General features: G+C 47.0%; 1 protein-coding gene across 1 annotated transcript in view; it reads right to left on the reverse strand.

The window, feature by feature from the left end:
- Nucleotides 1-12,589, reverse strand: part of CTNNBIP1 (catenin beta interacting protein 1) — a 47,349-nt gene extending 34,760 nt beyond the window's left edge. Inside the window, exon 1 of the mRNA XM_006076698.4 lies at nucleotides 12,305-12,589. The gene's annotated coding sequence lies outside the window, so the exon portion shown is untranslated. The remainder of the gene's footprint in view (nucleotides 1-12,304) is intronic.
- Nucleotides 12,590-20,404: the final 7,815 nt, after the last annotated feature.

The raw sequence follows: 20,404 nt of genomic DNA on the forward strand, positions 1-20,404 counted from the left end.
TCAGCCATTTGTAAAGACATCCTTCATTTCCCGAAGCCATGAAACCATTAGTCACCAAGTCGAGGAGAAGGGGAAGAAGCTCCTAGCAAAACTAGCCTGTGAGTGTTTCCCCAGGCAAAAAGACTCCTGGTTTTACAGGCCAGCTACTCACCCAAGACTGTCAAATTTCATGAAACGAAACCCGGGAGCCTTTCATAAGCCCATGCCCACAGAACACAAGCAGAATCTGACCTCTTGCAAAAACTCTCAACTGAGAGGAAAAAGCTTCTCTGGAGGTTAGGGGGAGAGAGAGGTTCATTATACTACAAGTTAGTTTGATGGTATTTCTGATGATTAAGACTTCAAGTCTCAGAAAACTAAAGTTCCTCACAGGTTTACTTGGAGCATATGACATAATGTTAAAAACAGAACAAAAACTACAGGCAGTAATGCACACTTGTTCTGCTTCTAGAAAAGTTATGCGAGTCTGCCAGAAAGATAGTCATAAGATTTCCAAGTTCAAAAATGAATAACTCACCCCCGAAAAGAAGTTCCTACGCGAAATGGAAATCAAGGACTGTGCATGCCATAAAAGAGGGGGAAAGGGACTTCCCTGGTGGTCCAGTGGCTAAGGCTCCACACTCCCAGTGCAGGGGGCCTGGGTTTGATCCCTGGTCAGGGAACTAGATCCCACATGCTGCAACTAAGAGTTCACATGCCACAGCTAAAGACCCCAGATGCCACAAGGAAGACCCAAGCCCCCAAGTGCTACCACTGAGACCTGGTGTGGCCAAATAAAATTAAATAAATAAAGTCAAACAATAAAGCAAGCAAGCTGCAGATATCAGATACCCAGCTAGACATCTCACCACTCACCTCCTAAGGTCATGCTCTGACACTGTTCCAATACCATTTCCCCCACCCAAGCAATTTACTACTGACCCAGTGCTGTTCTCTGATGTATGGCCCACATCCACCTCTCCCAACCACACCCCTCACTTTGGCCTGGACCGGTTTTTAATCTAGAATCGAATCGAAGATCTCACCTCCCTTGGTTCCCACGCTCATTCCCCTCCCTTAGCCTGGAATGTTCACCAGCTCTTCTTTGTTTATCATGATGTTAACAATTTTAAAAAATCAAGGACCACTGTCTCTTTGTCCAGTTTTCCTTAGAACTGGAGTAAGGGTAGACATTTTGGTGAGAAACAACGGTAGCTGATGTTGCCCATGTCCCACTAGAGGCACACAATGCCAGCCTGCCCTGTGTCTGGTGATGCCAGATTTGTGGATCACTCTGTTACAGAGCAAAGTTTTAAATGTACAAAAGAGAGACTAAGTAGACTAAAAGAAAACAGTAGAAGGAAACAACACAAAATGAAACCTAGAAGTTATAAGATTAAAGACTTTAAAATCTGATTACATAAAAATCAAAACTCTCTGCATAGAAAAAACAATATAATCAAAAGGACGATGACAGACTGTAGAAATACATGTGACATGTCACAGCCATAGGACAAACTGCTGTCGTATATAAAGAATGCCTACAGGTCAATAAGAAAAAGACTGCCAACACAAGAAATAATGGGTAAACAACATAATAGATTGCTCTTAAAGATCTGAAATGGTACTCTATTTCCTCATCAAGAAATTAGATTTAAATTATAATGATATGCCACTTCCTTCCTATCAGATTAGCAACAAGGCATGGGAAAAAGAGCTATTTCTGCATAATTTTGGTAAGCATATAAAATGTTACATGGAGGCCAACTTGGCAATACTAAAAATTTAAACAGATGTACCCTTTGCTCTGGGGCTTCCAGGTGGCTCAGTGGTAAGAATCTGCCTGCCAATGCAGGAGACATGGGTTCCATCCCTGAGTTGGGAAGATCCCCTGGAGAAAGGAATGGCTACCCACTCCAGCATTCCGCATGGACAATCCCATGGACAGAGGAGCCTGGTGGTCTACAGTCCATGGGGTCCCAAAAGAGTCGGACACGACTGAGCAACTAAACAACAACACAACCCTTTGCTCTAACAGACTGTAGGAACTTATCCTATAGATACACTTATACAAAAGCACAAAGATACATGTAGAAGAGTATTTCTTTTTAATAGCAATAAAAGATAGGGAGTTTTGTGGTGCTCTAGGGGTTAAGATTATGCAGGTTCACTGCTGTAGCCCACTGTACCTGCGACTGAGATCCTGTAAGCCACATGGTACAGCCAAAATGAATAAATAATGACAGAAAATTTAAATACTCAGCATCAGGGGACACTGAAAAAAATTAAAATATAAGCAATCAAAAGAATGACAGGGAACCATTAAAATGAGTGAGATAGTTGTAAATGACCTCAAACAGAAACTTAATCTCTCTGTGCCTCAGTTTACTCACCTGCAAACTGTGCAGAATAACAGTATTTAGTTCATAAAGCTGTTGTGAAAAATAAATGTGTCCACATAAGTAAAGCACTTTTAACAATACCCAGCACACAGGAAGTGAAGAGGTATTACCCAGACGACAGCAATGGTGATGACAGCGGAATGGAATGTTGGGTTCCAATATTTAGTGTGAAATGAAAAAGATAAGGTTAGTATTACAGTGTGGGGGGAAAAAAAAGTGCAAATCAGGCGTGAGTGCAGCCAGTGTGTACCTCATGCACTTGTACGTGTAGGAGTCTCTTGTTAAGATGAACAAGACAGCCACTAACAGACATCTTTTTCAAGGCATCTCTCTCACCAATTAGCCTTTTGAGTTCTGTACTATGTATATATTACCTTCTCAAAAAAAAAAAAAGGTGTTCTTTTTAAGGAAGTGAAACGGGGTCAGAAGAGGAGAATAAACGAAAGAGCTCCCTCCAGGCAGCCCAGTGCCATGGCTGATGTTGAGCATTTAAGCTCTGCCACCACCACTGCTCACAGGCTGTGAGACCCCTTTCTCTTCCTTGGAGACATGAAGCCAGGGTGGACAGCCAGCACTCAGAGCAGAGGTTAAATGATGGGCATGTACCATTTCTCAGGTGGCAGCGGGCAGCTTCCCCCAGGGAGGGATGAAGGACTCTGCTCCACCATGTCCCACTGTAATCTTCAGGGAAGTAGAGCCGGGGCCCTAGAGAAACCCCACCACCACCTCAAGCCAGCTTACTAGCCTGTAGGTCCCACTCTGTTCCCCCTACAAATTACCAGCACCCCATCTTCTGGCCACTTCAGCAACTGGCCATAGGGCACATGCTGAGGAACGGTGTTCCCACAGGTCTGAAATCATAGCCTAGTGGGCCTGAGCGTGGCAATTTCTCTATCACCTTCTGTTCCTTCCTTAGTAAGACTGGATCAGGGGCTCAGAACTATCACCTTGTCTTTAAAATCTCTGGATCATGTTGACAGCACCTATGGTTCTGTGTATTTAAATCACATTCCTCCATTCCTCACTCCCTCCTGCATGAGAAACACAAAATTTTAAATGGAAAATCATTCAGATGTCCTCTCCCTGGAGAGAATGGAAGAAACCTAGAGGGTCCAAAACCCGTTTTAGTTCACATTGCTGTGCAGAACACCATTCTGCAAGGACAAGGGTCAGGATGGATCTGTCAGAAGCCAGGGCTGCCTGGGGCAGGGGGCTGGGTGGCCTTGGTCTGGGCAGGGAGGTCAAGACTAACCCATCTCCTTGGAAACTGAGCCCCTAGTTCGCCGGGTGATTTAGCAGGAAGAACAAGGGTGAGGCCCACACTGTGAAAGGTTGTCTGAATCCAAAAGGGACCCAACCCCTGAAGGAAGCACCCCCCACCCCCGCCACGGCCCCCCACCAACTTGCAAAAGCCAGAACTGAAGAACGCAAAGGTGGTAACTTCATCATTTGGGAGTTGTTATTCAGTTCAGGGACACGAACCACAGGATTCCAGCAGCAGGAAACATGTGGGCTGGATACTCAGGAGATGCTCAGGCCTGAAAAAGCCTTAATTGGAACTGGTTTCCCAAAGCCTCCCACCCAGCTCTCCATGTGGGAGGGGAGATGGAAGTGGGTCACATTCTCCCAGCTGAATTGGCGTCCCCGTGGGCTCCGACCACACGTGAACAAGTCTGGGGGCACAGAGTGGCCTGGTCTCCTCGCCAGGCCGGACATTTCCTCCTGCTCAGATGCTGGATGGCTCTGAGGCCCTCTGGACCAAAGGGGCAGCTGGTTGGCACCAGAAAGGCAGTGACACTGAGGGGGCTGGGGGAACGAACATCGCTCAGGAGCGTGGCCCCATCCTGGCACGTTCCTCGCTCTCTGAATGTGGGCAGGCGCCTCTGCCAGTCTTGAGTCCTCTCTACTCCAGCTCCTGCCCAAGGGTGAGTGAATGAACACTGGGTGCTTTTCTAGGACCTGTTTGGCCTCCCTTGACTGGGCTCTTTGGAGGGAACGCGAGGCCTGGAGCTGGGCAGACTTGGGGAAGAACGACCCTCCTCTACCCTACTCTACATATACTGACCCCCAGCGGGGCTCACAGGCATAGGTGTCCCTGGCTTCATGCCCAGCGCGCCGATGCAGCCAGCCCCACAGCCCACCTGCCACCATAAGCCCGCATTCCAAAGTCAGCAGAGGGAGGCCTGGAAGGCAGGAAGAGATTCTGGAGAGCCAAGGTCTGATGGACTTTTCACCATAACAGGCACTAAGGACTTCCCTGGTTGGCCAGTGGTTGAGACTCTGCCTTGCAATGTAGGGGAAGCGGGTTCAACCCCTCGTTGGCGAACTAAGATCCCATATGCCTTGGAGCAATTAAGCCCGCACGCAACAGTGAAGACCCAGTGCAGCAAAAAGAAAAGAAAAGAAAGGCACCAGATTGATGGTATCACTCCAAAACAAAAACTCTGGAAAGAGCTCATCACCATGATCACTCCTCTTGACTTGAACCCAAGTGACAAAGGGTTAAGGCTTTAAGAGGAAACTTAGTTCTTACTAACCACGACTGCCAAGGTGCTAATTGTTTCTGCAGATGCCCACACGAGTGCAGCTTTTGTCAAGTGCAACACACAAGGGCTCTAATCTCCTAAGTCTTCCCATGCTCTTCTGGGAAGCCAAGCACAACCTCCACCTTAACATCCACCCAGGGCAGGTGCCCTTGGGGCCGATGAGGATATCTGCAAATTATGTCCTCACTGCGCCCCACCACTACCCCTGAGAGTTCAAGACACTCTCACCAACATGTTCTTGCTTTATTCACACGGCTCCAACTAGATAATAAACCTCTTGGCCCTAGACTAGAAGCTCTGTATGATAAGAACTATTTTTACCCTGTTCTCCACAGTACTCCCAGTGCCTGCCATGGGGCCCAGATAGTAATAAAAGTTTAGTAAATATTTATTAATTGAAAAAGGAGCCATTAGAAGGAAGGAGGAAAAGAAGGACCAGTGGAAGACAGTCATCACGTCTTGCTATCTTGGTGCTCTTGGTTGACATTACAAAGACATCACAGCAGGGATCAGAAATCAAGCCCTATAAACCCCTTCTCTGCTCCACCATCAGCAGTCTTCCATCCTGTTATGAGTCACAGTTTACATACCTGCTTACAGAAGCATCTACAGTACAACATGGACATGAGAAATGGAGAAACACAGACTTCCCTGGTGGCCCAGTGGTCAAGAATCTGCCTACAGAAGACACAGGTCCGATCCCTGGCCTGGGAATATCCCATTTGCCTTACAGCAACAAAGCCCATGTACCACAGCTACTGAGCCTGCGCTCTGGAGCCTATGAGCTGCAACTACCGAGCCTGCTCATCCTAGGGCCGTATGTCCTGTTGTTGCTGTCCTGAGCTCAGCAACAAGAGAAACCACCACAATGAAAAGCTCATGTGCCACAGCGAAGAATAGCCCCCGGCTGCCACAACTAGAGAAAGCCCAAGCAGCGGCACAGCCAAAAACAAATAAGTAAATAATTTTTTTTTTAAATAAGAGTAAGAAATGGAGAAACATTCATGACCTTCAGCCCTTAAGAAACTTCAGAAGGAGGAAAACGATGTTTGGTCCAGCGACACCCACCATGGAAGGACACCTTTCCCTCCAGGGACTGTTGTCTTCCTCCTGAAAAGGCTTTGTGGAGGATCAGGGCATAATCAGTCTTTAACAACCTAGTATAACAGCAGTCAGGGCTCCATGCCCTTTCATAAAAGAAGTTCAAAAGCACTTTGGCTCAAACATCATAATGGCCCTGGGAGCTATGAAGGCACAAGTATCATTATCTCCATTTACGATGGAGGAAAGTAAGGCAAACGGAGGTTAATTAGCTTGCCCAAGGTCAGATGAAATGGGGGGAAAAGGCGTAGGATTCAAACTCTGCAGCAGCCTCCAGTGTGCTAACTCTGGCCTCCCCACAATGTCACCCACGCTGGGCTTAAGGAGATGTTTTTTCTTCTCAGTTGTTTCTGCTGAAACACAGCATCTGATAGGAGGCCCAGAGCTTGCACATGAGAGTGCCATCAATTGGGCTTGAGTCTTGACTCTGTTTTCTGACCACAACTACTGAGCCCTCGCTCTGGAGCCTATGAGCTGCAACTACCGAGCCTGCTCATCCTAGAGCCGTATGTCCTGTTGTTACTGTCCTGAGCTCAGCAACAAGAGAAACCACCACAATGAAAAGTGTAACCTCAGACAACTTACCTAACCTTTCCAGGCCTCAGCTTCTGAATATGTAAAACAGTAATAATGCTACTTATCTCAGAAATTAACAGTGAGGACTAAATGAGAAAACATATAAAATGTCATTATCATTCATTTTCTCATTTTCTAAATGAGTACATATCACTCTCATAATAATAATAAAAAAAAACCAGTTATATGAGAAAAAGGCGGCACCCACTCCAAGTTTAGTTTCTACAAGGCCACAGGTGACATGTGACTGACAAGCAAGTCTCAGTCTGACAATGAAATATACCAGGTCCCTGAGAGGGACTTGCAACACAGAAGTCCTATTTGATTCCTTCTGACTTATGTTGGCCTCTCAAGGTTAGCAGAGCAGATGGTATCTTGGACACTGACAAACAAGTGGATGCCTGAGTAAGGATCTGAAAGGCTGGCCAACTGCCCCCAGTCTCCAGAGGCCAACTCTGGATTCCTGATGAGCTGAACTCCTGGCTTTAAAACACCATTTGAGTGCTCTGCTGAGCTTCTCAACTCTGCTCAGCCCAGGCTAAAGGCAGCTTTCTAGGTACCACTATACTCCTGGATCAAGTGATGTACAGGACTGTAGATCAAATAACCAAACGGGAGATGTTCAGAGGTGACAGTGTGGCCTGGTGGTACTCAGCAAGAGACTGGAAGAGAAGTGGGGGATGGTGTGGGAGAGAAAGCTGCTCAGTCAATCTTGATACACTTCCAACAGAGACACTGTGACATGGAATTTCCTGGTGGTTCAGTGGTTAGGACTGCATTCTCACTGCCGAGGGCCTGGGCTCAATCCCTGGTCAGGGAACTAAGATCCCACAAGCTGAGTGGCACAGCCGCACACACAAAAAAAGACTGTGACAAATAGGTGTGTGTGGGTCCCTGATGCACATAAGAGCAGCAGAACTCCAAGGTTACACCAGAGTCATGACCACCGTAAGAATCTTTCCCTGATGCAGAGAGAAGTAGAAAACATAGGACTTGCCAGCGTACAGGACAAGACGCTAAGAGCTGGTGATGCTCATTCACTCAACTCAAGAAATGCTTACCCATTACCTACATACTCAGAAGGAAAAGACGGCTTGAGCAAATCTGCAGGACACACAGACACGCACACCTGGACCTTTGTTAACCTAGCTGATGGCTCCCACACCTCCCAGCTATCTAGGCCAGAGACATGAGAAACTTGATGGGAATAGGCGCAACGCTGCTGACTTCCAAAAGCCTTCCAAAAGCAGGGCAAGGAGAGCATGCTCACTGCTCTTCGTAGTGTCTGGCTTTCTCTCCTGGGATGGACCCCCAGGAAAAGTTCCCACGCAGTGACTTCCCCCTGTTCAGAATCAAAGAGAAAAATCCAAATTCCTCACCGTGGCCACAGATCTAACTCCTGCCAGCTCCTCACTCAGCCCACTCCAGCTTCCTTGGGCTTGTTGCTTCTGCTGCCCTCTGCCCATCAGCTGGGTCTCCACTCAAAATTACCTCCTTAGGGGACCTGCCTGATGATCCAGCGGCTAAGACTCTGTGCTTCCAATGCAGGGCGGCTGGTCAGGGAACTAGATCCCACAGGCCACAACTAAGTGTTTGCATGCCACAACCAAAGATCCTGCATGCTGCGACCAAGATGCGGTGCAACCAAATAAATAAATAAAAATACATTAAAAAAAACACCAAAGTTACCTCCTCAGAGCTCACTACAGTTATGACCCAGGCATTCTCCATCTCACTGCTCTCTTTTATTCTCCCTGCATCTCTTTTCACCATCCTGTTTTATTCACATGTGTACTTGTTTACCATCTGTCTCTCCCACTAGAACATGAATTTCATGCATCTTGGTGATCTTGTTCTTGGCTCAGTCCCCAGCTGCTACAACAGTGCCTGGCACATAGTAGGTGCTTGATAAGCCATTCAATTTAAGAAATGTTTATGGAGTGCCTACAAACTTTAACAGGAGACCAAAAAAAGACAAAAATCTCTGCCCTAAAAGAGCTTAAATTCTGATGGGAGATAAGAAGTGGATAAATAAATAATGGTGAAATAACAGCTACTGCTTCAACCAAGCCCTTACCAAGGGGCTCAGTGTAGTTCTAAGACTCTAATAGGTATTACTTAATTTAATCCTCCCAACAACTCCAGGAAGGAAGTATTAATAGTTTATCAATGGGGAAACTGAGGCACAGAGCAGTTAAGTTACTTGCTGAAGGTCATGAAGCTCATGATGGCAGAACCAAGATCCAAACCCAGATCAGTCCTGTGTCTGGACTAGTCCTGTGTTTAGACCTCGGGCTCTGATTAAGAGCTCTGCTTCATATTTGCTGGGTGTCGAATAACTAGTTGCTCAGCACCCTTAGCAGCTGTTCCCTGTAGGCAGGGCTGGAGTGACAGCCGACCCATCAAGGAAGGGCTGCCCTGCTCTGTGAGCATGGTGACATGGAGACTGCTGGGCTGACCCCCGTGTTAGACTCTGGATGAAGAGGAAACTGATGAAAGGACATGGACAGGGCTTCCCCGGTGACTCAGTGGTAAAGAATCCACCTGACGATGCAGGAGACACAGGTTCAATCCCTGATCCAGGAAGATCCCACCTGCCGCAGAGCAACAAAGCCCATGTGCCCCTACTATTGAGGCTGTGCTCTAGACCTGTGCTCTGCAACGTGAAAAGCCACCAGAATAGAAGCCCAAGCACCACAGCTAGACAGTAGCCCCACTCACTGCAACTAGAGAAAAAGCCAGAGCAGCAAAGAAGACTTAGCACAGCCATAAGTAAATAAACACATTTTTCTTTTTAAATAAAAAAAAAACAACAAACACATATAAGGTCACATTCCTGGGCTCTGGTTTCAGGTGCTGTGAAACACCCAGGCAGGTCCACCAGTACTTGATGAGTGTACTTTGCAGGCGGGATCTAGATGCTGTGAGAGATGGAAAGCTGAGTCCAATAGAGACCTTGGCCTCAGAAAGCCTAGGGTCATGCACCTGCACATGACGCTGAAAGAGAGGTAGAAAGTGACAGGTGCCATTAGCGAATGTATAGACTGGTATGGGACTGCAAAAGAGTTACTCAGGGGACTAGGTCCAGAGGCTAAAACTCCACGCTCCCAATGTAGGGGGCCGGGGTTCAATCCCTGGTCAGGGAACTAGTTCCCACATGGTGCAACTAAGAGTTCTCATGCCTCAACTAAGAATCTGCATGCTGCAACTGAAGATCCCATGTGCAGCAAAAAAGATCCAAGATCCCGGCTGCCACAACGAAGACTTGGCACAGCTGAACAATAATTTTAAACAATAAATATTAAAAACAACAACAACAAACTCAATCTCTGGGGGCTAGGGGTGCCCAACTGTAAGAGGGGCCTGGCCTACATAACCCCCACAGTCCTTTAGCTCGGAACCTGCTCTCACAGCACAGATTTGGAACGACACGGAGATCCAAGTTTTATTCCAGTTAATGGTTCAAGTTCATGGCCACTGAGTAGTTCTCCCACCCACCGGGAGATCAGTCCCAACCTCTTTGGGCAACATCGTACAGCAGTGGGAGGGCAATCATGCTCTCATTTAAATAATGCAGCCGGATGTGGGAATGAACTCCAGTGTGTGCTGCCCTCCTCCTCCTTGAAATGGTTTTTAAGCCCACAAACCCTCTTCCCTTCAGGAGGGGGTGATCCATCTGTGAGCATCTTGTCAGAACATGGAGACCTAGTCACCCTGTTCCCATCAGGAACTCTAGAGTCTAGCATAGTGTCTGGCTCACAACAGGTGTTGAGTACAGTTTGCTGAGCTAAACCGGAGCATAGCCAGGTCTAGAAATTCTCTGCCAGACATCTAAGTCTCAGTCGGTGTTCCCTGAAGTTTCACTCTCAGTCTCTCCCCGGGGGATCAGACTGGTTTCATCTCTTTACTTCTGCTACCACTACCCTGGTTCAAGCCACCATCATCTTTTGCCCAGCAGTTGCAATGGTCAGTCTCCCAACTAGCATCCTTGCCTCTAACTGCCAGGTTAGTCCCTGCTAACCTGACAGCAGGGACTGCTCAGACACATTTGGCACACCAGAGAGGCAGACATGTGGGGTCTAAAAGAGGCTGGGTATCCAGACTTAGGTGTCTCGGTTACCAGGTACAAGAAAAAGGAAGGTGGTTGGGGTGGGGATAATGGCAATCATCCCTGCTCCTTACAATCCAATCTCCATATGGAGGCCAGCATGATCTTACAAAACTTAAATTTTATCACCTCTCTGCTTAAATCCTCCAGTGATTTCTAACTGCACTTGGGGGGGAAAAAAAACAAACTGGTTCTTCCCACCTTCACAGCACTTACCACTACTAAACTTACTTTGTCCACTTATTTATTTACCCCTTTCTCTTGAGAATGTCAGCTACAGAAGGGCAGGGGCTATGTTTCCAGAATCCAGTGCCTGGAAAGCCACATAGGAAGCGCTCATAACTGAATGGATGAATCTCCATCCCAGGGAGGAGACTTGTATATATGAGGGCCACTCACTCCACCAGGAAACCATGAATGACACACTGGCACCTTTATTTATAATTCGAAATCCTGCTTTAAACCAGGGGGAACTTGGTCTCTCTGGACACTTTAATGGCCCAAGAGATCAGTATCACTTAGAGTCTAAAGCCAGGAACTAGAGCCCAGTAGTTGCATGCAGCAGGGAGCTAAGAGTCAGAACCTAAGGACTAACTTTGACTTGGCTCCAGGTCCCTTAGCCATGCCCCCATGCCTCAATTTACCCAGAAGTCGGCCAGGCACACTTTCCTAAGTTGTGTGAGTGACAGGAGATAAAGTAATGAACAGTACTAGCATACTTGATCCTCGGACAGGAGGTGACGCAAGCCTCACATCACGTTATTTGTAAAAGTCTTGATTTGCAGCCAACACAGGCCTCCTGGGCCTTCCCAGGGGCTAACCTGACAACAGGGACTGTTCAGACACGTTCCACACACCAGAGAGCCAGACATGTGGGGCCTAAAAGAGGCTGGGTATCCAGACCTAGGTGTCTTGGTTACCAGGTGCACAGGAAGGTAACTGGGGTGGGGATGATGAGGAGAAGGCAAGAAGTGCAGTTCGGGGCTCCCAGTGGTCAATCTTGCAGGTTCACAGATACATGCCAGCCATACAGGCGAGACATGTGCCTACAACGTGCACCTTCCAGGAACACTCACGGGGGACACGACAGTTCAGCCAGACTAGAGAGAGGAAGAACGACCCAGGGGCCAGACCTTGGCAGCATTGAGTTTGGGGAAATACGGGGGGCTCTTTACAGAGGGTCAGTCAGGATGCTAGAGCGGGGTGCAGGTGAGGAAAGAGACAAGAAGGCGCGGGACCTGAGGCTGATAGGCGGCGACAACCACGCCGACGCGGTGGGGTGAGCAAGTGTGGATGGCTCGGACACCTGTGGAGGCGACCCCCGGAGGAGGACAGGTTGAGGACGGCTGGATGGTGGTCTGCCGCGGGATCGGGGGCGGGGGCGGCGAGCGGCAGGAGGCAGCGGCGGCCAGGCGGGGCAGGAAACCCGGCCCAGACCAGGGCTCCGCGCCGGTGGTCCGGCCGGTGGGTCCCAGTCGGGTCGGGGGCGCAGTTCGCGGCCCCTCCCCGGGAGACAAAGGGCTGGCTGCTCCCCTAGCCCCGGAGCGGCGTGGGCCCGGGCGCTGCGGGTGCGGGCCGGCCTCGGCGCTTACCTGGGCCGCCCGACCCGGCCAGGCGGGCGGGGGCTGCGGGTCCGAGAGCGGCGCGCGGCGGCCTGTTCCGGGACGCGCACAGCCAGAGCAGCCGCAACGGCAGCAGCGGCAGCGGCAGCAGCGGGAGCGGCCGCCTCAGCCTCCGCCTCCCTCTCCGTGAGTCACCGCGGCGGGGAGGGAAGGAGGCGCCAGGCCGCCAGGGGAGGGACCGGCGGAGAGCGCGGCATCTGGCTCCGCGCGGGCGACGGAGGCGCGGTCACGGCAACGCCCCGGGGTGGAGGGCGGCAGAGGGCCGGCGTAGGGGCGCGGTCTGAAGATGTAATGGGCACGGCCTGGAATTCTCCGTGGCTCTCATTGGTTAAGTGGGCCAGGGGGGCGGAGCTCTCAGCTGAGAGGTGGGTACTGCGGAGCGCTCAGGCAAGCTCACTGGGCCCTTTGGGGGTGGGCGGGGCAAGTGGCCCCGGGGCGGAGCCACGAGATGGGCGGGTGGAACCCGGTTGCGGGTAGGGCCTAGAGGCTCTCAGAGCAAAGGGGTGGAGTTGGTCGGGGGTTGGCAAGGGAGGAGGGGCGGGGGCTCCGAGGGGGAGGCAGCCTAAGGGCGGAGCCCGGGCTAAGGATGGAGCCGGCGTTGCGGTAAAGCAGCTCTGCTTGTCCCTAGCTGCTCCAGAAGCACAGTGATCCCGTAAATATAATGGCCTCTCCCACACATGCGTCTGGGTTTAAAAATGGGAGCGGCCACACGAGGCGGAATCTTTAGCAAGACCCGTTTACTCAGGGCCCCTGAAAAATCTGAAATGGACAAGGTTGCAAAACATTTAGAGGCGTGGTCTTCCTGGGTCTTGGAACTGGATATATTGCTACCTTTGAAGCAGTTGGGCCCACTCTTGAACTGGGGGCCTGTCTAACCTGGATCCACCGAACCCCGAGAGCCTAGGGATGGGTCCGTTAAACTTAGAATATCGTCTGTATTGATAGTGAATGCATTGGAGGGGGCGAGTAGAGAAGGTTGCCCTTGGTTAAAATGTTGCTATAGAAAGTCTGACTCGGTCTGCTCTGGAGAGAGTATAAACAGCCTCCTTTAGGCAAAATGCGAATTGCTCTGAACACCCAGCTTCCCTTTTAAAGGGACGCGTGTCTTCAAGCCTGGTCTCACTTTCAACATTTAACAATTGCGTCGTGTGACACTAACCACTTTCAGAGGCCTTACTGTGCCGCTTTCCCCAACCTTTCTGCTCCTTTTCTGTCCCATCCTCTTCCACTTCCCTCATTTTTCTTCCCCTTCCCAATGCAAGAAGGATACAAGATACTTTTTTTCTGTTATATTCTCTAATGTCCATATTACTTTTGATTTAATAACTTTTTTTACTTACAATTGAGAAATATTTTATCAAAATCATGAGATTATAAACTTTTAAATGCCAGAAATAGGTCAACAGTGTTTGTATCTCCCTCAGCATCCAGACTACCATGCCCATAACAAGAGCTAAACCAATATTTCTTTATACAGTTACTAGCTGATCCTTGAAGTTTCACAGAGCATACCAATATAACAAATTTACACATTCAAATTATTTTCATGTAAATATTGATGTTTAAACAAATGAATTAAAAGTAAACAACTTTGGTTATTCAAGACAATGTATAAATTCTATTTCAGAAAAAGGTACATGCTCAAGGATAAATGTGGAAAAGGAATGTATTAAAAAAATGTGTCACTGTGAAACAATGGAAGCTTTTTCAAAATTTTCATAAATATATTATTGTTCAAAATTACAGTAAGTTCATCAACATAGTCAGGCCTTCATCCCATCAGCTCAGAGTTGGATCTCTAGATAGTAGGATTACTTCAGAATTAACTCAGCCTCTCCCCATCTGTAGTCTTAGAACGAAACACTGAAGGCTTCGGAGGCAGGAAACATCTGCTAGCTCTGACAGCCCAGCCCTGTCTTTGCCCCTTGGGGAACTGCTCCTCGCCACCCTCTACCCACCAGAGGTGCTGACGAGATGACCATTTATAGTATCCTAGCCTTTTCCCTCTGCAAAAAAAACAAACAGGGAGACATGAACTCAAGCTGGACCAGTTCATGTGCTGTGTTCTCTGGACCGTTGGCTAAGAGGATATGACCTGAGCTGAGCCAATTGGAATCCTTTTCTGAAACTTTGGGTTTGTTTTTTTTTGTTTTTGTTTTTTTTTTTTTGGCCACATAGCATGTGGGATCTTAGTTTCCTGACCAAGGATGGAACCCATGCCCTCTGCACGGGAAGTGCAGACTCTTAACCACTGGACCACCAGGGAAGTCCCTAAATCTTTTTATATTAGAAATGAAGGGAAGCTCTTTCTCTTCTGTTGGATCAAGAGCTGCAAGGATGTGACCTCAAAAATGTTTACCACCATCGTCAGCTCATCTTGTGGAAAATTCTGAAAGAATGAGGCAGTGTAACTGGACAGACAAAGGGACCAAGATTTGGAGGGAAGGAAAGTGAAAAGCAGAGAAACTATCATGGTGTGTTCCATGGTTTCAGTAGACCTTGTACCAATTCTGCACACACCATCCCACACTTAAGAGGTCCCCAAATAGGTCTTTCCTCCATCAATAGCTGGCCCTACTCCACTGGAGTTGCTTATACCGGAAACTTAAGCATATCCTCCACACCATAGTCTCCCTTTCCCTCATATTCAGTCCATGTTGTTTCCATCCCCAGATTACATCTTGACTCTCCCCAATTCCCACCATCTCCATTTCTGTGCTCCAGTGTAACCCATCATCAGCTCTCACCTAACTCCAGCACTAACTTCCAAGTGCTAGTTCAGGCTTCCCCTACCATACTCTATCCATTGCCCACACAGCAACTAGAGGGATCTTCTTAAAATGCACTGATCTTGTCACATCTCCACTATTCAATGAGTTCTTTTTGTTTTCCTGATGAAGTTCAGAATCTTTAGCATGGCTACCAGGCCGTGCATGATCTGGCTCCAACCTGACCTTGTTCCACCTTTGCCAGCTGGGCTTCTGCCACACACAGGCCTTCTCCCTATTGCTTGATCACAGGGTACTTCCTTCTGCTTTGGTACATCTGAGTATACAGCTCCCTTTGTATCGGTGGCTTTCCCCCACTTCTCTCCCCTTCACCTGACAAAATGTTTGGTTTTCTTTGGTCATTTTTAAGGAGACTTTTTCTATTGCCTATAGCTGATTTACAATGCTGTGTTAGTTTCAAGTGTACAGCACAGTGATACAGTTATATATATATATATATATATATATGTATATATACACACACACATACACTCACATACTTTTTGCTTTTTTTACTGCTGAAAAAAAAAGGGAAAATATGTATATGGATATACTTTGGCCACCTGATGCAAAGAGCTGACTCGCTGGAAAAGACAATGAAGCTGGGAAAGAGTGAAGGCAAAAGGAGTAGAGGGCAGCAGAGGAGGAAATGGTTAGATAGCATCACTGACTCAATGGACGTGAATTTGAAGAAACTCTGGGAAGATAGTGAAGGACAGAGAAGCCTGGCATGCTGCTGTCCATGGGGCTGCAGACAGTCGGGTACAACTTAGTGACTGAACAACAACACATATTTTTCATGTTCTTTTCCATTATGGTTTATTGCATGATATTGAATATAGTTCCCCATGCTATAGAGTAGGACCTTGTTGTTTATCTATTGTATATATAGTAGTTTGTATCTGCTAATCCCAAACTAAAGGAAACTTTTCTTGACCTATACTAGGCCAGCCCCAGTCCCAGCAGGGCCATAAATTCCAGGAGGATAAGGAAGTCACTGTGAATCATTCTTACCTAGCACAGCATGTGTAGATGTCCAACAAATATTATTGCATGAGTAAATAAACATGTAAAGACTGTACCCAGGACTTTCCCTCCACTGACAGCCACTCCTATTTCCCCATCTCCATCTGAGACACCAGTGCTCCCAACCCTCTTCTCATTCTTCACTCAGTAAGTTTATGAGTCTATATTTTTATTTTTTCAGCTTTTGGGAAGGTCTCTCTGCATTCCTCGACATAGATGTATCTTTTTTCAGTTCAGTTCAGTTCAGTCGCTCAGTCGTGTCCGACTCTTTGCGACCCCATGAATCGCAGCACACCAGGCCTCCCTGTCCATCACCAACTCCCAGAGTTCACTCAGACTCATGTCCATCGAGTCAGTGATGCCATCCAGCCATCTCATCCTCTGGCGTCCCCTTCTCCTCCTGCCCCCAATCCCTCCCAGCATCAGAGTCTTTTCCAATGAGTCAACTCTTCGCATGAGGTGGCCAAAGTACTGGAGTTTCAGCTTCAGCATCATTCCTTCCAAAGAAATCCTAGGGCTGATCTCCTTCAGAATGGACTGGTTGGATCTCCTTGCAGTCCAAGGGACTCTCAAGAGTCTTCTCCAACGCCACAGTTTAAAAGCATCAATTCTTTGGCGCTCAGCTTTCTTCACAGTCCAACTCTCACATTCATACATGACCACAGGAAAAACCATAGCTTTGACTAGACGGACCTTTGTTGGCAAAGTAATGTGTCTGCTTCTTAATATGCTACCTAGGTTGGTCATAACTCTCCTTCCAAGGAGGAAGCGTCTTTTAATTTCATGGCTGCAGTCACCATATGCAGTGATTTGGGAGCCCAAAAAAAATAAAGTCTGACACTGTTTCCCCATCTATTTCCCATGAAGTGATGGGACCGGATGCCATGATCTTCGTTTTCTGAATGTTGAGCTTTAAGCCAACTTTTTCACTCTCCACTTTCACTTTCATCAAGAGGCTTTTTAGTTCCTCTTCACTTTCTGCCATAAGGGTGGTGTCATCTGCATATCTCAGGTTATTGATATTTCTCCCGGCAATCTTGATTCCAGCTTGTGTTTCTTCCAGTCCAGCATTTCTCATGATGTACTCTGCATAGAAGTTAAATAAGCAGGGTGACAATATACAGCCTTGACGTACTCCTTTTCCTATTTGGAACCAGTCTGTTGTCCCATGTCCAGTTCTAACTGTTGCTTCCTGACCTGAATACAGATTTCTCACTTATCTATTTATTTGTTTTTGGCTGCGCTGGGTCTTCGTTGCTGTTTGTGGGCTTTCTCTAGTTGCAGTGGGCAAGAGCTACTCTCTAGTTGTGGTGTGCAGGCTCATTTATGTGATTTCTCCAGTTGCAGAACATGGGCTTCAGAGCTTGGGCTCAGGAGTTGTGGCACGTGGGCTTAGTTGTCCCACAGCATGTGGAGTATTTCTGGATCAGGGATCAAATCCGTGTCTTCTGCATTGGCAGATGGATTCTTAACCACTGGACCACCAGGGAAGTCCTATGTGTAGCTTTAAACAGTTGGTTTTTGGAGGAAAAAGTCTCTGTCCTCTATGAAAGTCAAAGTGTTAGTTGCTCAGGCATGTCTGACTCTTTGTGACCCCATGGGCCATAACCTGCCAGGCTCCTCTGTCCATGGAATTATCCAGGGAAGAATACTGGAGCAGGTTTCCATTCCCTCCTCTGGGGGATCTTCCCCCAACCCTTGGATTGAACCCAGGTCTCCTGCATTGCAGGTGGATTCTTTACCATCTGAGCCACCAGGAAAGCCCAAAAGCTTTGTGTTGCCCCTTCTATACCAAAGGGATAACAGTAAAATTTACAGGCCAAGTATGAAACAACAGTGGAGCATCAACAGGATACAGGGAAAGAAAACAGTTTTGAAGTAGTTATGGCAACAGTGGTCCTCAAATTATACCCCATAAGGGGACCTCCTCCCTACAGGTTGAGCAGGTACAAGGTAAGAATTTGAGATAAAGGAAGAGACTTTGTATTGAATAAAAAATTTTTTTAGTAAAGGAAAAATAAGAACCAACTCTTTGTGTTTTGAAAACCAAATTTTAAACACTAATAATTTCCAGTAATACAGAAGTTTGTCATTCTGTTTACATGTAACACAACTAACTCCTCTGTGGACAGAGAGTGACCAAGGCTAAGCGCACAGCTCAGACAAAGCATGCTGCAGCTGTGCATCACTCTCCTTTTTGCCTTGGCAAGTAACTTGTCATCTAATTTTACTTTGGAGATAACAAGGAATTATTAAAGGCCATGATGAAAGCATTTTGTAGACGAGTGGATATACATATTTTGGGTCATGAGTGGGGTATATGCAGCTGTGAACATCTGGCTCGCTGCCAACCTATCCCCAGAGTGTTGGTTCCTGCAGCATCTGATACCTACAGTACAGGTTTCCCATGTCACGGGACCTTGCTTGTACTGTGCTTGGGAACAATGTAAAGAAATAATCATTCATTTCTTTGGCTGAATGTTTTGACAGACCAACATGTCTTGTAAAAGTATTTTGTCTGTGTAGTCTCAAAGGTTCTAATCATCTAGTAAAGACAAAACAACATAAGACCTCAGTTTGGATCCAAATATTCAGCCTATTAGCCTTGGATCCTGGGATCCAAGGATATCCACTCTTCTCCCAGTTCATTTATCACCTTTTATTCCCCTTGCTGGTTACTGTCCAACTAAGTATAAAAAATTACCATCCCTAAAATCAAACAGTCTCTACTCTCTGGTAATAAATGACAAAACAGCTATCTTTCCCCCCAGCACAAATCAATGAATTTCATAGCTGTAGATGCTGCAATGTTATCAGTGTATTTAGGTATGACTTAAAAGATTGTCCCTGACAAGCAATTCTTTCCACACCCTTTGGACCACCAGCTTACTGTTGCTAACAAGTAGTGGGGCCTGTTATTATCAAATATTTGTAGCTCTGTGCCTGCCCTTCACTGTTCTGAGAGTAGAAATTTTCAAACCTACCTGAGAGTATAAACCCCCCTGTTACACACTCATATGTTTAACTATTTGCTATTTGTCAGACTGAGGTCAGAATTTGCAGTGATGTGACAGACACTTAGTTTTGCATTTGGGTCCAGCAGAGGTTGCTCAATCTAAATGAACTTTGTGGTTTTCTTTTCTCCACACACGGCTCCCCTCACTTTCTTCATAACTGTTCTTCTGGGAAATTACTTCCCATCAGCAGTATTTGTCTCCAGCTGGTGAACTGGATGGGGCTTTTTTTCTTTTTAGTTAATAAACACTAAAAGGCTGAGGGCAGCAAATCTACACCCCAGTGGTGCCAGCTAATGAAGAGCCTCACATGAAAGCTTATGCAAAGGGGACAGGCAGAGTGCAAATGCCCTGGGATCCAAGATTATCCACTCTTCTCCCACATGCTGCATAACAGACACTAATGATTATTAATTATTTAAGCAAAGAACATGAGAGCCAACACAGGCAGCAAAAGGGAAAAGAAGGAAGCTGCCTTCTAGGAGCTTCTGCTGAAATCATTTAATTAGGACAGGCTATAGAGCCAAGGGAGATAGACCAAGATACTTAATAGCCAAAGAAATCTTTAAAAATCCTCTACCACTTTTTCCCCTTACCAAAAGGAAAAGACAACTTAGGTTATACTTGTATACATTGCTGACAAACTGGAATATGAAGTGGCTGCCACAGCCTGTCCTCTCTGATGGCATCACAGGCCAGCAAGTGACAGGAGGAGACTCAGCCAGGTCTTCACAGGTTCTAATGAATCCTGAAGCTGTGAGTCCCAAATCTCCCCTCGAAATATGTCTTTCTTGTTCATACACACTAAGGACACTGACTATCTAAGCTGAAGCTCCATCCATCTTTTCTCTGTACTAAAACCTTCATGAGCTATTCACTTCAAATTTCAAACATTGTTGGGACTTTCCTGGTGGTCCAATGGTTAAGACACTGCGCTTCCACTGCAGGGGGCATGGGTTTGATCCCTAGTCAGGGAAATAAGATCCTGCATGCCACCAAGCGCAACCAAAAAATAAAATAATAATTTTTTCCCCCAAATATTGTGTCATTTATGGTAGGTTTTACTTTTTCTTTGGATATATTAGGATATCTACAACAGTTTCTTCCTATTATATAAGCTGTGACACTATTTTAAGAAGTTAAGAGCCCTAAAGGCACAGTTTGATCTTATTTTTAAATTCTTGGGTGATCTCCATTTGTTTGAAACTCATCGGTAGTTCTGCAGTGCAGCCTTTGCAAATTATCAATTCCCTGGCAGCTAG

This window comes from Bubalus bubalis, chromosome 5, assembly GCF_019923935.1.
Source record: "Bubalus bubalis isolate 160015118507 breed Murrah chromosome 5, NDDB_SH_1, whole genome shotgun sequence".
NCBI classification, from domain to species: Eukaryota; Metazoa; Chordata; class Mammalia; order Artiodactyla; family Bovidae; genus Bubalus; species Bubalus bubalis.